Source organism: Lactuca saligna, chromosome 5 (genome assembly GCF_052625555.1).
Source record: "Lactuca saligna cultivar CGN05327 chromosome 5, ASM5262555v1, whole genome shotgun sequence".
Taxonomy (NCBI): domain Eukaryota; kingdom Viridiplantae; phylum Streptophyta; class Magnoliopsida; order Asterales; family Asteraceae; genus Lactuca; species Lactuca saligna.
In genome coordinates, this window is record NC_136421.1 from 42,250,721 (window position 1) to 42,265,497 (window position 14,777).

Consider the following 14,777-nt stretch of genomic DNA (forward strand, 5'->3'; position numbering starts at 1 on the left):
AGTGGAACGCTAGCAGGCTCATAACCTGTAGGTGTTAATGAACTTGGGTGTTCATTCCCTGTATTCCATCCCCCTCATGGTTGCCTTATTTGACTTATATTGCTGAGGAACCCCCGCAGCATGTGTTGTCACCCCGATGAAAATATTCTTAGATTAGGTCCCTTGTGTTAGTTATTTTAGGGACGTAAAGTGAGGATAACAGGAATGGGTAACTGGGTTATTGTTGGTTGATAATAATTAATTTAATTATTAATTGTGGGTTGAAAACCCTATATGCTCACCAGACTCCCAAGCCTGACCCACTCAGTTTTATTTGTATTACAGGAAGTGGCGCAAGGGCGTAAGATGGATGAACCATCAAGTTGTTTTGTTTACAAGTCTGTATATGTATATATTTTTTGAATGACTTGTAATGTTATCGTTTATGCTTATTGGTCTATATCGGAACATGACACCCCGAGTTTTGATTATATAATGAAAAATACATTTCTTTTATGAAATGCTTTGGTAAACATTGTTTTATCATGTTTTGTTTTTGGGAGCAAATTCCGCAACTCTTTCAAATCAAAAGGATTTACTCTGAATTTATTTTAAAAGCATAAGTGAAAATCGGTCTTTTCTGGCCGAGATTTTGGGGATGTCACAGATCATAACATCCCCAATAAGATTGAATTGATTGCGGTTTCTCGGATTTTCCATAAACGATAATACTTCGTTTATATGCGGCTATGTTGTCGTTACCTTCAACCCAAATACCAGCGACCTGAGGTTTTTACGATACAAACGACATGATTAAATATGGTGTGTAATATGCACTGTTGTATTTCATACGTGGTATATTCATTTTATAATTAGTAGAAAATAAGTATTATGGTACCTCAGATGTGGTTGGTCGGTTGTATACCCTTTGATCAAGTTTACCGATGCATTTAAAGTGACTCTGTAATTGTCAAGCGACCCTAGATCAGCAAGTCTTCGAAATGTCTTCACGTATGGGTTTGTAGCAAGAACACGAATCAACTTTCCAACAATTTCTTTATCAATATTCTTCCTATGTAATCTATGTGACATCTCATAATCAGCGTCGTAAAAATACAACTGTAAGTACCGAGATATTCCATCTCTTGGAATCAACTGATCGATTCTATGATATATTCCTCCATTCACACAAAAGGTGTATACTCCAGATGTCATATTTGTCAATGTTTTGTCATAATTAACGCCAATTGATGCGAAAGAAAAGTTGTTGTTGTAGCAACGTATCATTTGTCTAAATGTCCTACCTAATTCGTTTCTGGATGTGAAGAGGTTGAGTAATTCTTTAGGAATAGATGAATGTGATAACCTTGTCTTACCATCCATGCAACAAAAGGTAGGGAATTCAAACTGAAATCGTTTTGCTCCACAATGAACACATGGTTGTTGTACCTTCAAAACGCGATGTTCTTTAGGGATACCATTATAAACAAAGCTATATGGATCCTGATGACTAATTTCAATAGGTGTTGTCGGTGAGTTTCGTTCCTTGCGTCGTTGATATGCATTTTTGTTCTTAATCGATTTCCTTTGAGCAAAATCCAATACACTTGTAGGAGTTACATTAGTAATATCAGCCAGGGTCCTCTGTGTTGTAGACATATTTGTCATAGGTGTCATGTTTTGACTACTTACTTCTCCATTAGCTGTTTGTCTCATTTTTTTCTTCTCCTTTAGTCGTTCATAATATGTCTTATTATATAATTTTCTTTTTTCTGCAAAAAAAATTTTTGGATGAATTATGCATAAAGATAACGTATTAATCATGTTGCGCACAAGAAACATACCCTTTTGTGTATTTACATCAAGTTGGATAGCCTCATTAGGCCTATTTTCCTTATCTACAATCACCATGCCAACTGTAAAAACATGAAATTAATAATATATAATTTTATTTTTTTATAACACATTGTAATAAAAAATAATTTTTATGTACAATACTTATAACTGTATTAATTGAATACTGATTGAGTTGAACTAATTATTTATATGTGAGATTGATACTTACATTAAATTATACTGCTTTTTTTAATACTTGAAGTAATGTTTTAACAATTTGTGTTTTTTGTTAATATATATTTATTTCAAGTTTCATTAGTTTTTTTCGGTAAATATTTATTTCATGTTTTAATAGTTTTTTTTCAATAATTGAAAGAACGCATATTGATTGATTTATATTTAAATGATATTGTAAATTTTATTTGGTAGATTATTTGTTTTACTTGTATAATTATTATACAAGTGTATAAATATCTAATAAACAGAAAGAAGAAAACTAAATAACATAAACAAAATAGTCAGACAAAGAAACTAAAATTTATAAACTTAAAAGTTTTAAATCATTATAAAATACTAAAAATCCATGTCACAAATTCAGCAAAAAATAAAATATAAAAAGTACGCAAGCAAACAACCTTCTAAAAATCAGCAAACACATAACTACCACATAATCCACAAACAAATAACTATTACATAATCCGCTAACAAATAACTATAGAAAAATTAATTATTCTCTCTATCTCTAATCCTAATTCGCTTAACTTCCGGTGTCCTTGGATCCAACGTGACATCAGTTAATATCGTAGAAACCAAAATATTGTCTGCATGAACATGTAATATATAGTTAGTAAGGTATATTAAAATAAATAACATGTAAAGAATGAAACTGTATATAATGTTGCCCACGGTTAACTTACACAAATTTAAGTGGACCAACTCGACCCTAGAGACATAAATTATGGATTGATTGAATATTCCAAGATACAGTGGTATCATAAAGCTCATCGGTACGTGATTGAACATCAACTTGATAATATGTCCCCTATTCATTTAAACAAAATTTTGTTAAAACACATAATAACAATGAAAATTGGTTAATATATTTAAACATACTTACATCTCATTTTTGAGAAATAATTCAAATGCATAGAATGGCGTGATTCGTCTTCCCCAAACGATTTTTCCAATAACATCTAAAGCATATTAAAATTACTATAATTTTAATTTATTGTATTCAATTGATAAAAACAAAATATATATAATTAAATATATAAATGTACCGATCATCATTCTTCGACGACTAAAATCTCTTGCGAGGCTTGTGATAGAAGAACATAATGGATAATGTGGAAATGAATCGGCGACATCATTTCTCAATCGAGTAAATATTGTGTTAATTTTTATTAGTATTGCCCAATCACCAAAAAAAATCTGTAACTTTGATACTTAGGGTGATCTTCGTAAAACTGCTCAACTTGGAAATGATTTAAGGACAATACATGTCCAACCAAATTCATGTTCAAAACGGTTTGCCTCAAACATTGTGGGACGATGGCAATCATTTTGTCTCTCTGGATATGTAATATATTAACAATTATGTAAATAATAAAATGAACATTAGCCAAAAAAAAAATGTCATATTTATTTTATTGTATTCATACTTACATTACGATCAATCAACCAAATCAGCAACCAAATCAGGACTCGGTTATTTTCAACCTCGTCCCACACATATAAAACCCGAATAGCTAATATGTTCCACCGTATGTAAACGCTTCGCAATGTCGAAAAGTTTTGAACGGTAAAATGATCATCCATCGATGAAATATTTTTCAATTAAAGTTATATTTCACATAACAATTTCTTATATTTTGTTTAACAAAATAAATCATCAACTTATTGAAAATAATAAAAATTTAAATGTTTACATGTTTTATCATATATATATATATATATATATATATATATATATATATATATATATATATATATTTATCATATGGAAGACAATAAAATAAATAGTAAAAAAACGCTTCTTTAAAATACAAATGAGTTATGGAAAAGTTGGATCGGTATTTAAAAACCAAATAAAATCAATTCATTATATATTTTAATCATTCTTCAGAATAAATACATTCATACATTTAATATGGTAAATAGATTTTTATTTTTAGGAAAATAAAGTTATGACTTCCTTTTTCTAACGACACTCTCCTTCCTTTGTGTAACCCTAAAGATGCCGACACACTCCTTTCTTTGTCTAACCCTAAAGAAGCCAACACTCATCTACCACTCTTTCTCTTACAAACGCATATACTCTTTCTCATAATTGATAACCTCCTACAAACTGAAGAAGAGATATGTCGTCCTTAGATGATCCGTTTAACATCCAAACGCAACATCCACGCGTACAACCTTCATCAATAGAAACCATTAGCGACCACAACAACCACCGAATCCTTCTGATATACAACCCTATCCGTCATCTAGATCTACACGACAATTGGAGAAACCCAACAGGGTTATGTTGAGGATGTGTCAGTTTTTATTGGTTGCTACTTCTCTTGTTGCTGAAACGCGTCTGCTTCTTAATTTACAGGTTTTGAAACTTTCTTTTAGTTAAATTTTCATCCTCAATATCTATATCTCTACCATATACCTAACAGAAAACCCCTAACCCAAAGATTTATTGTATGATTTTCATAAATTTGAAGGAGAGTTCAGCAGGAAGTTCTTGTTTATTCATAATTGCATCCGTATTTGAAAGTGGTTAGGGTTCAGTTGGTTTAATTTCATAGATCGATGAACCCTAGAAATACTAACATTCACGCCTCCGATGCAATAAATTCTTAATAGAACGTATGTATCAAATCCCTAATTTTGAACTTTTTATTATATACCTTAACGTCACTTAATTTATCTATTTGGATTTCAATGTGGGTTTTGAATATCCATTCACAGATTGTACAGTTTAAGGATTTACTGTACGAAGCATTAACAATTGAAGAAAGTTGGGACAGAGATGAAGATATGAAATAAATTATCCACTGATTACTCAATCCTCAGTGCCTTCACTCTCGTTGTTTCTCCATCTTCAGTTCCATTACCGGTGATTAACATAAAAAGGTAAAACAAATTGGTTAATCCGTTGACTATTAATTGATTGTAGGTGTGTTTCCTTTTAATTAATATTGTTGTCTAATTTTAGGTTACCCCAAAATGAGATGGTTTATTATTTTGATTGGCTTGTTGAGAAGCTTCATAGATACCTTCTCCTCCTTTGAGTCATTTCTTTCTTTTTGTTAATCTGTTGAATATTGACTCAATCCTTATGGAAATTTATTGCCTTTTTTTGCCTTTCCATATCTATCCTACTTTGGATCATAAAGGTTTTATGCTCTATGGTTCTGTTGTCCTTTGTAATTTAGAATTTGTTAAAAAGGTATGACTTATTTTACAAGGTTTTATTGAATATTGTTATATGTTATAGGATTAAAAATTAATCGGGGAATGGAGTAGATTTCCTGACTCCAAAATTTGTTGGAACTTTATATATATAAAGGATTTGCAAGTTGGCAATTTCCTTTGTATCCCACATTGGTGGGGAGAAGAAACTTTTTGGGGTTTATAAGCCTATTCCCTTGGTAAGCCTTCAAAGGCTTTAGTGGATCAAAGGAATGGGCCAAGCCCACGCGCGCGCCTAGCCTAGCCTAGCACTAGCCGACGCCGCGAGTGCGCGAAATGGCGCGATTTAAGCGCACTTCGCACGACGCATCGGTCGCTGGGAGCTGAGGAGCTTTTGTTTTTGGTGAGTTCGGGTCAAGCCGATTTGACCGACCCGGTCAAATGATTGACCGGCGTTGACTTCGTAATGGATAAGTCATCGGGGCATTCTAGAAGGATAAGGAAACGGCTTGCTTGGAGAGCAAGCTGTCGCCCTAGGGTTTCTGGGGCCGGCCTATGGGGGCCCGGTTTATGCCTTCTAGGGTTTCGATACCTATAAATATAGCTCTCTAGGAGCCATTCAGAACACACACGAATTCTCAAAGCTCTCTCCCTCTCTCTGCGGTTTTTCTTCTAGTTTCCGAGTAGTCGCTTTGTGTTTGTCGATTTCCAGTGCTGTTGGAATATCGATCTAGCTGCATTAAATCCTGGGGTTTTACTCTGTTGCTTACAGCCAATACAAGCGAAGTAAAAACCTTTAAGGACAGGAATCTGATCCGTGCAGTTGCTTCAAGATCAAGTCAGCTATCAACAGGTCGGTTTTATTTTTCTGTCTTGTGTTTCATTCGTCCAATAACAGGACAGTCTTCTTCTACCTTTCTTATAATCGGATCTAATCGAGAAGGATAGATATGGTTTTGGACGAAACTCGGTAATATAATAATAATAATTGAATTTATTATTCGCAACTAATCGACATATAATTCACAATATTATTTGTCGGTTTCCTTGCGTGTCTTTTGATTTAAAACAATCTTAAAGGTTTTTTATTCATTGTGATCTATCAACAGACTAATGGACTCTACTGCTAGCCTCCACTTCATGAACCAAGAGTTTGCCAAACTTGACCAATTCGATGGTCAGAACTACACTCGTTGGGCCGAAAAGGTCAAGTTCATGCTTCATGTCTTGAAGCTCTCCTTTTTGTTGGACCCAAAACTGGCACCAATTCCTGATGATCCCATTCCAAAGGAAGGGGAATCTGTGGACCCAACGGTCATTGCAGAACTGGAAAAACAAAGGATTCTGCGTAGAGAATCCGAGGAATTGTGTGTGGGTCACATCAAGAATTCCCTATCTGATCGGCTCTATGATCTTTACTCGCCGGTCAAAGATCCTAAAGAGCTTTGGAGTGCGTTGGAACTCAAGTATAAGGCACATGAAGAAGGTACTAATAAGTACCTTGTGTCCAAGTACCTTGAGTTTCAAATGGTTGATGACAAACCAATTATGGAGCAAGTGCATGAACTCCAAGTCATGGTCAACAAGTTGAACGCACTCACCATCTCTCTTCCAGAACTCTTTCAGGTTGGTGCGATAATTGCAAAACTGCCACCCTCGTGGAAAGATTTCTCTAAGAGAATGATGCACAAATCTGAGGACTACTCCTTGGATGATCTGATGAAACACCTCCGCATTGAGGAGGAAACTCGCATCAGGGACAAGCGAGGTAAAGTTGGACAAAGTGTGCATCATGTGTCAGGTGGGAATTCTAGCCACAAAGGCAAATCTGGGGGACAGAACAAGAAGAACTTTGGGCCCAAGAAACAAAGCTTCAAGAAACCGGGTCATCAAAATCCTAACTCAAAGCCAAAAAGGGCCGGTCCTTGCCACGTCTGCGGAGAGATTGGGCACTATGCGAGAGAATGCAAAGATCGCAAATCCATACCGGTTGCACATGCAGTCGAGAAAGTTACTGAAATGGTGGCTAGTGTGAACCTTGGAGAGATTTTCATGATCTCCTCTCTTACTCGAGCAATCTGTGCTCGAGGTTGGTTCATAGACACTGGAGCCACTGTGCATGTTTGTGGGCAACGAGAGAGCTTTCGCACCTACCAACCCATGCCTCATGGGACGGTTGTCGTCTGTGCTGATGGCCATAGAGTTGAAGTTCTAGGAAGGGGTGACGTTCGTTTGAAGTTCACACGTGGTGAATGGGTGACTCTTCGAGATGTTCTTCGTGTTCCTACCATCTCGAAGGGTTTGGTTTCTGCGGACAAGTTTGACAAGGCTGGGTTCAAGATGGTGCTTGCGAGAGGCAAAATTGTGATCACTAAAGGCAGAAGACATGTTGGGAGGGCGAACAATACTTCGGGAATGTATCGCTTGTGTCTTAGTGATGAGGGTAATGTGAGTGGTCCTAGTGTTGAGTGTGGTGTTTCTAGTGTTGCTAGGGTGTCGAGTGTTGGTAATGATGTAATTGATGGATTGGTTGCTAATGTGAATGAAGTGAACTTTTCTGGTTATATTGTTTGTTCAATTTCTTTATGGCATAAACGTTTAGCTCACACTAATGTTAAAAACATTGAAAAAATGCAAACTAAAGGTATGTTAAAATATGACTCAAAAGATTTTGAAAAATGTGAAACATGTGTAAAATCAAAGTTCACAAAGAAACCATTTCCATCAGTTAAGAGAAACACATCTTTACTTGAGTTGATTCATTCTGATATATGTGAGTTAAATGGAATCCTTACTCGAGGAGGAAAAAGGTATTTCATCACATTCTGTGATGACTTCAGTAGATATCTACATGTTTATTTGCTGAGATCAAAAGATGAAGCTTTTGATGCATTTAAACGATATAAGGCTGAGGTCGAAAATCAACTTGAAAGACTCATCAAAATTCTTCGCTCGGACAGAGGCGGAGAATATTTCAACCAAGAGTTTGACACATTCTGCGAAGAGAATGGAATCAAACATGAGAGAACATCACCATACACCCCTCAACAGAATGGTTTGGCTGAAAGAAAGAACCGAACTCTTTGTGAGATGGTCAACTGTATGTTGAACCAATCAGGTCAACCAAACAATCTGTGGGGGGAAGCACTATTGACTGCTTGTTATGTTCATAACAGGATCACTAGTCGTGTGATTCCTACAAGCCCTTATGAGTTGTGGAAAGGTAGAAAGCCTAACCTAGACTATTTGAAAGTGTGGGGGTGTGTTGCTTATTATCGGACTCCCGATCCTAAGCGAACCAAATTGGGAGCACGAGCTAATAAGAGTATATTTATTGGATATGCTCAAAATAGCAAGGCTTACCGATTACTAGATATTGATTCTGGTGTTGTTGTGGAATCCAGAGATGTGGAATTCTTTGAGAACAATTTTTCTAAGGATGAAGAAAACTCTAGTCATACAACACTTACAAGTACCTCTCAAGAAATACTCCCACCTCCTCCTAGTGTGGAGGAACCAAGGAGAAGTACTAGGGCTAGAATTGAGAAAACCTTTGGAGATGATTTCTATTCTTATCTGGTCGAAGGAACACAAACGAAAGTGACGAGAGAGGTCATTTTTTCAATTAATTTGGATGATGATCCTAAGACATTTACTGAAGCCATGACGTCTCGGGATACTCCTCTGTGGAAGGAAGCAATCAATAACGAAATGGATTCAATTATGGGTAATGGAACTTGGGAGTTAGCTGATCTACCCAAGGGGAGAAGACCCATAGGATCCAAATGGATATTCAAGAAGAAATATCATCCTGATGGATCCATATCTGCTTATAAAGCAAGGTTGGTTGCAAAGGGCTATAGGCAGCGAGAAGGGATCGATTATTTTGATACCTATGCCCCAGTTGCTAGAATTAGTTCAATTAGGACTCTCATAGCAATATCAGCTTTGAAGGGATTGTATATTCATCAAATGGATGTGAAGACAGCCTTTCTGAATGGTTATCTCAAAGAGGAGATTTACCTGGAGCAACCTGAAGGTTTCGTAATACCTAGACAAGAAAACAAAGTATGTAGACTTGTTAAGTCTTTGTACGGGTTGAAACAAGCTCCTAAACAGTGGCATGAGAGATTTGACACCACTGTGACTGCCTTTGGTTTTCAGCACAATAGTGCTGACAGATGTATTTACTCAAAACATACATCTGATTACATAGTAGTTATATGTCTTTATGTTGATGATATGTTGATCATTGGCACTCACCTAGAAGGTATTCTTGAGACGAAAAATACCTATCCTCGAACTTTAAGATGAAAGATCTTGGAGAAGTAGATACTATTCTTGGTATCAAGGTGAAGAGGACGGGTGGTCAGATTTCTCTGAGTTAATCTCATTACATAGAGAAAATTCTGACAAAGTTTCAACATTTGAACATTAAGGAATTTAACACTCCTTTTGATTCAAGTGTGAAACTTAAGGTGAATTCTGGACGAGCTGTGGCCCAACTAGAATATGCTAGTGCAGTTAGGAGCATGATGTATGCTACTCACTGCACGCGACCTGACATCGCATTCGCTGTAAGCAAGTTGAGTCAGTATACAGTTAATCCAGGGACGGAGCACTGGAAAGCAGTGGGTAGAGTACTAGGATACCTGAAAAGGACAAGTACTTTTGAATTGACATATTCGTCATCTAATGGAATACTTGAAGGTTATTCTGATGCCAGCTGGATTGATCACACTAGTGATTCAAAGTCCACAAGTGGTTGGATTTATACTCTAGCTGGTGGTGCTATTTCTTGGGCGAGCAAGAAACAGACATGCATAGCTCATTCAACGATGGAAGCTGAGCTAATTGCCTTAGCAGCAGCAGACAAAGAGGCAGAGTGGATTCGAGATCTACTTATGGATATACGTTTGTGGGATATTCCGATGCCTTCAATACCCATGTACTGTGACAGTGAGGCCACACTGTCTAAAGTATATAATGCGGTATATAATGGGAAGTCAAGACATGTAGGTCTGCGTCACAATTTTGTGAGACAACTAATTGAAAGTGGTACCATCAAGGTTGTCTATGTCAAGACAAGTAGGAACTTGGCAGATCCGTTCACCAAACCTATGACGATAGATTTGGTTACGTCTACCACGAGAGTCATGGGTCTAAAACCACAATAGAATCGTTTAGTGATGGAAACCCAACTTGACATTAGTGCTCCTAATTTTCAAGTTTAAAGGGTAACAACGAAATCACTAACGATAGAAGGTACTATCATTCATGATAGATCCATGTGAGGTAGGATAGTGCGTCGTTGCCGAGAATGAGGTTGAGTTACGACTCTTAACGTGGTTTTGGAGACATCTAAGCAACGAAGATGTTGTAAAACTATGCCTATATGATCTAGAGGTGGTGCCGCCTCAAGTGAAGATTAGTGGTTTATCTTCTAAAGGGTCATGAAAAGGATTTATAGCGCATGGCCATAATAGCGCTCAGGGAGAACACAAATATGACTTGTGGTGTGTGGGGGTAAACTGGAGAGGTCATTAAGGTTCATGGTTTAAACCTATAAGGATACCATTGAATCAGTCTCTTCTTGTTTGTTCTCATTAAACTAGGGTTTAATCTTCGTGACACCCGAGTGACATCATCTGTCTGAGTGAAAGGAAACTTACCAACTTGGTGGGGGATTGTTGGAACTTTATATATATAAAGGATTTGCAAGTTGGCAATTTCATTTGTATCCCACATTGGTGGGGAGAAGAAACTTTTGGGGGTTTATAAGCCTATTCCCTTGGTAAGCCTTCAAAGGCTTTAGTGGATCAAAGGAATGGGCCAAGCCCACGCGCGCGAAATGGCGCGATTTAGGCGCACTTTGCACTTCGCACGACGCATCGGTCGCTGGGAGCTGAGGAGCTTTTGTTTTTGGTGAGTTCGGGTCAAGCCGATTTGACCGACCCGGTCAAATGATTGACCGGCGTTGACTTCGTAATGGATAAGTCATCGGGGCATTCTAGAAGGATAAGGAAACGGCTTGCTTGGAGAGCAAACTGTCGCCCTAGGGTTTCTGGGGCCGGCCTATGGGGGCCCGGTTTATGCCTTCTAGGGTTTCGATACCTATAAATATAGCTCTCTAGGAGCCATTCAGAACACACACGAATTCTCAAAGCTCTCTCCCTCTCTCTGCGGTTTTTCTTCTAGTTTCCGAATAGTCGCTTTGTGTTTGTCGATTTCCAGTGCTGTTGGAATATCGATCTAGCTGCATTAAATCCTGGGGTTTTACTCTGTTGCTTACAGCCAATACAAGCGAAGTAAAAACCTTTAAGGACAGGAATCTGATCCGTGCAGTTGCTTCAAGATCAAGTCAGCTATCAACAGGTCGGTTTTATTTTTCTGTCTTGTGTTTCATTCGTCCAATAACAGGACAGTCTTCTTCTACCTTTCTTATAATCGGATCTAATCAAGAAGGATAGATCTGGTTTTGGACGAAACTCGGTAATATAATAATAATAATTGAATTTATTATTCGCAACTAATCGACATATAATTCACAATATTATTTGTCGGTTTCCTTGCGTGTCTTTTGATTTAAAACAAAATTTATTGCAGGTTTTTTGTTTTGATATTTAGTTTTTGTTTAATAGCATATCTTGTTTAAATATGTTTGCTTCAAGAAGTTTGTGTTTTAAGTGAAGTTTCTAAATTTGAGTTTGTGGGAATTATAAATTCTTAAATAAAAAAGTTGGTTATATTGTTCCTTTATAAAATCAGGTATACCCTGTAAATTTGTATGATAAAAGGGCATTATTATGTCATTTTTTCCAGATCATTGAAAACCTTAGGACCGCCGGGGAGTAGACTTCCTGACTCCAAAGGCACAATGAAAACCACAGGCCCTTTACATGTTTTTGTTCGGGAATTTTTTTCGTGCTACACCTAATAAATATTTATAGTTCCGCCCCTGGGCTATGTTTGTGTCATCTCAGTTAACATCAAATAATGTGTATTACATTATCCTTGTTTTGATGATATAGAATCAAAAATAAAGGTCTAAATCACATTCATAAACTAATCAATTTTTGAATATTTTTTTTCAGGAAAATCTTAAGAGAAACCATCAGAAAATATTTTTTTAACTCAAAATCGGTTCTTCCTCACACATAGGTCTTATTTACTGTTGATGGCTCGTTAAACGGTTCTAAGATAAGTTACATATGTGTAATTATTTTTATTGAACATGATTTTGGTATATATGTTGACATATTGACATTTTTTTTAACAATTTTTGGTGTTCGTATGATGTATCAAGACTGCACGGGTTGCCGACAGATATTGATTGTCCGATATTTCATTTCTTAGATGAAAAAAGCTACACGGAGAGGTAACTAAATTTAAGAAGTTGTTTAAATGAAAAAAATATTGTTCTTTAGATTTATGGATTTTATGGTTATTTTGTTTTTATGAATCAATATTGCAATTGGAATATGGATTCTCCTAATAGATAAAATATGTTGAGGATCATGTTACCAATCATACATAGACATATATTACATACAATTTGTTTGATATTTATATTATATATAATTTTTCAGGGAGAATTATTAGCTTTGTAAGGGTTCTATTGGTTAATGAGCTCAAGAAACTGTCTGCAACAAACATATGTTTCCAAGTAAGTGTCAATTTCTTGGTTTCAAAAACTCAATCTTAAATTTCTTAGTCAATCAGATGTAATTAATTAATTAATAGTATAAGAGTAATAATACTTTTTAATCTCTGATTAAATACTATTTAAACTTAACAACATTTACAACCAACTATGCAGTTCTTCATTGATATAATCAATAAAGTAATAAAACATAGTATTCCAATACATATTACTTAAATAAGAGGTAATCTTAAGGAAAATAAACATACCTGTTTTATTTTGATGATGTCGATAGAATAGATGGTTGTTATGAAGAACAAATATCGTCTATGCATGTATAAAGAAAAACATAGTTATTGAATATGATGTATATGTGAGGAAGTAAAACAATATAGTTAAAAAATATGGAAAACATACGTATGAGCAGATTGTGGAACTGGTGAAAGTTTTCTCTGTTAATATGAATTACAAATTCCGTTTGCAAATGACGTATCTATATACATATATAAATATATAAATAGTATACATATATATTCTCATAAATCTGTTCAAAGTTTGTTATGAATGGATAAGATACAGTTCATATATATGTGCTTGTATATTTAAAATATTGTTTTGAAAATGCGTAATCTATTTGGATATACATTATCTTTTTATCTGCTAAATAATCAAAATTTATGTATTAATTTAATAATAAAAAAAAAGATTTTTCGGTTTTGGTTTGTTTAACATTGTAATGCATGATGCTTTTTGAAACATATAAAATTATTTGAGTCATTTTTCTAAAATAACTTCCAGGGACAGGATGGTCAAAGGGACGCCAAAATAGCCATATAGATTGGTAACAAATACCAATTGACATTAATTAGAAAATTAGTTACTTTACATTTTCTAATGACCTACTTACTATTACACCAACTTCATTTATTTATACCTCAATATAAACTAAACATCTTATCAATATAACAATCTTAGAAATAACAGATTAATTTGACCATTAAAACTATTTTTTAGAAGCCAATATAAACATAATCCTCTATTTTAGTAATAATATCACAATATCATTTTTCCTACAAAGGCTCTAATGTATTTTACTTTAAACAATCTTCAATTTATTTTTTTCAGTTATATTGGCTCTATACTGAAACTACAACAATGTTATTTACGGTGAAAAATCAAGAAACAGCAATGATAATCATAAAAAAACAACTTAAAATAACAACATTAGAAAATGTCAAACTTTATTTAAACAATCTAGGGAAGGAAAAAACATAAAATCTGCGCCTTAGAAAACAATTATAATAAAAAAAAACTTAGGTGTCCACAAATATTGGATCGTCTTCCTCGTCACGGAGCTGATAACCCTTGCTTCGCGTACGAATCGTGACTCGGGGTTTCTTGATTGGTCGTTTAACCATTGTTGAATCGGCTGTATCAGTTGTTTCCTTTGCTTCATCATTCTTCTGTTCATCTTTAGAACTTGAAATATCAATAACTTCGTCCCATTTCCAATTTGCCAAAGCCAACTCTCTTTTCTTTTGTTTTGCAACATTCCATTCATGCAACACAAGTTTAAAACATTCAACTTGTTCGTTAACCTCATCATCGGTAAAAATCCTCATTTTATCTCTTAGGTGTATTAATATTGGTGTTAAAAAGTAAGTATTACGAAAGCTTAACTGAGACTATTTATAACTCATTTTCCCGCTAAAGCTTAACTGAGACTATTTATCTAAAGTTTGAATTTCAAGTTTTGCAATTAGTTTGGAAAATTAACAAATATGTTGGTTATAGTAATATTTTAGTGAACAAAATTTGATTTTCAAGTTTTGTAATTTGTTTGGATAGATAAATATGATCAGATTTTAAATTTTAAATATTTATTATACTTAGTTTGGATAAATAAAAAGGATAA

At 35.0% G+C, this 14,777-nt stretch overlaps 1 long non-coding RNA gene across 1 annotated transcript; it reads left to right on the top strand.

Moving 5' to 3' along the window:
* The first annotated feature begins 4,529 nt into the window (after positions 1-4,529).
* LOC145045961 (uncharacterized) lies at positions 4,530-12,408 on the top strand. Its single transcript, XR_013681927.1, has 3 exons — positions 4,530-4,674; positions 4,777-4,941; positions 12,315-12,408. It is a non-coding gene; the product is annotated as an uncharacterized LOC145045961 (long non-coding RNA).
* Positions 12,409-14,777: the final 2,369 nt, after the last annotated feature.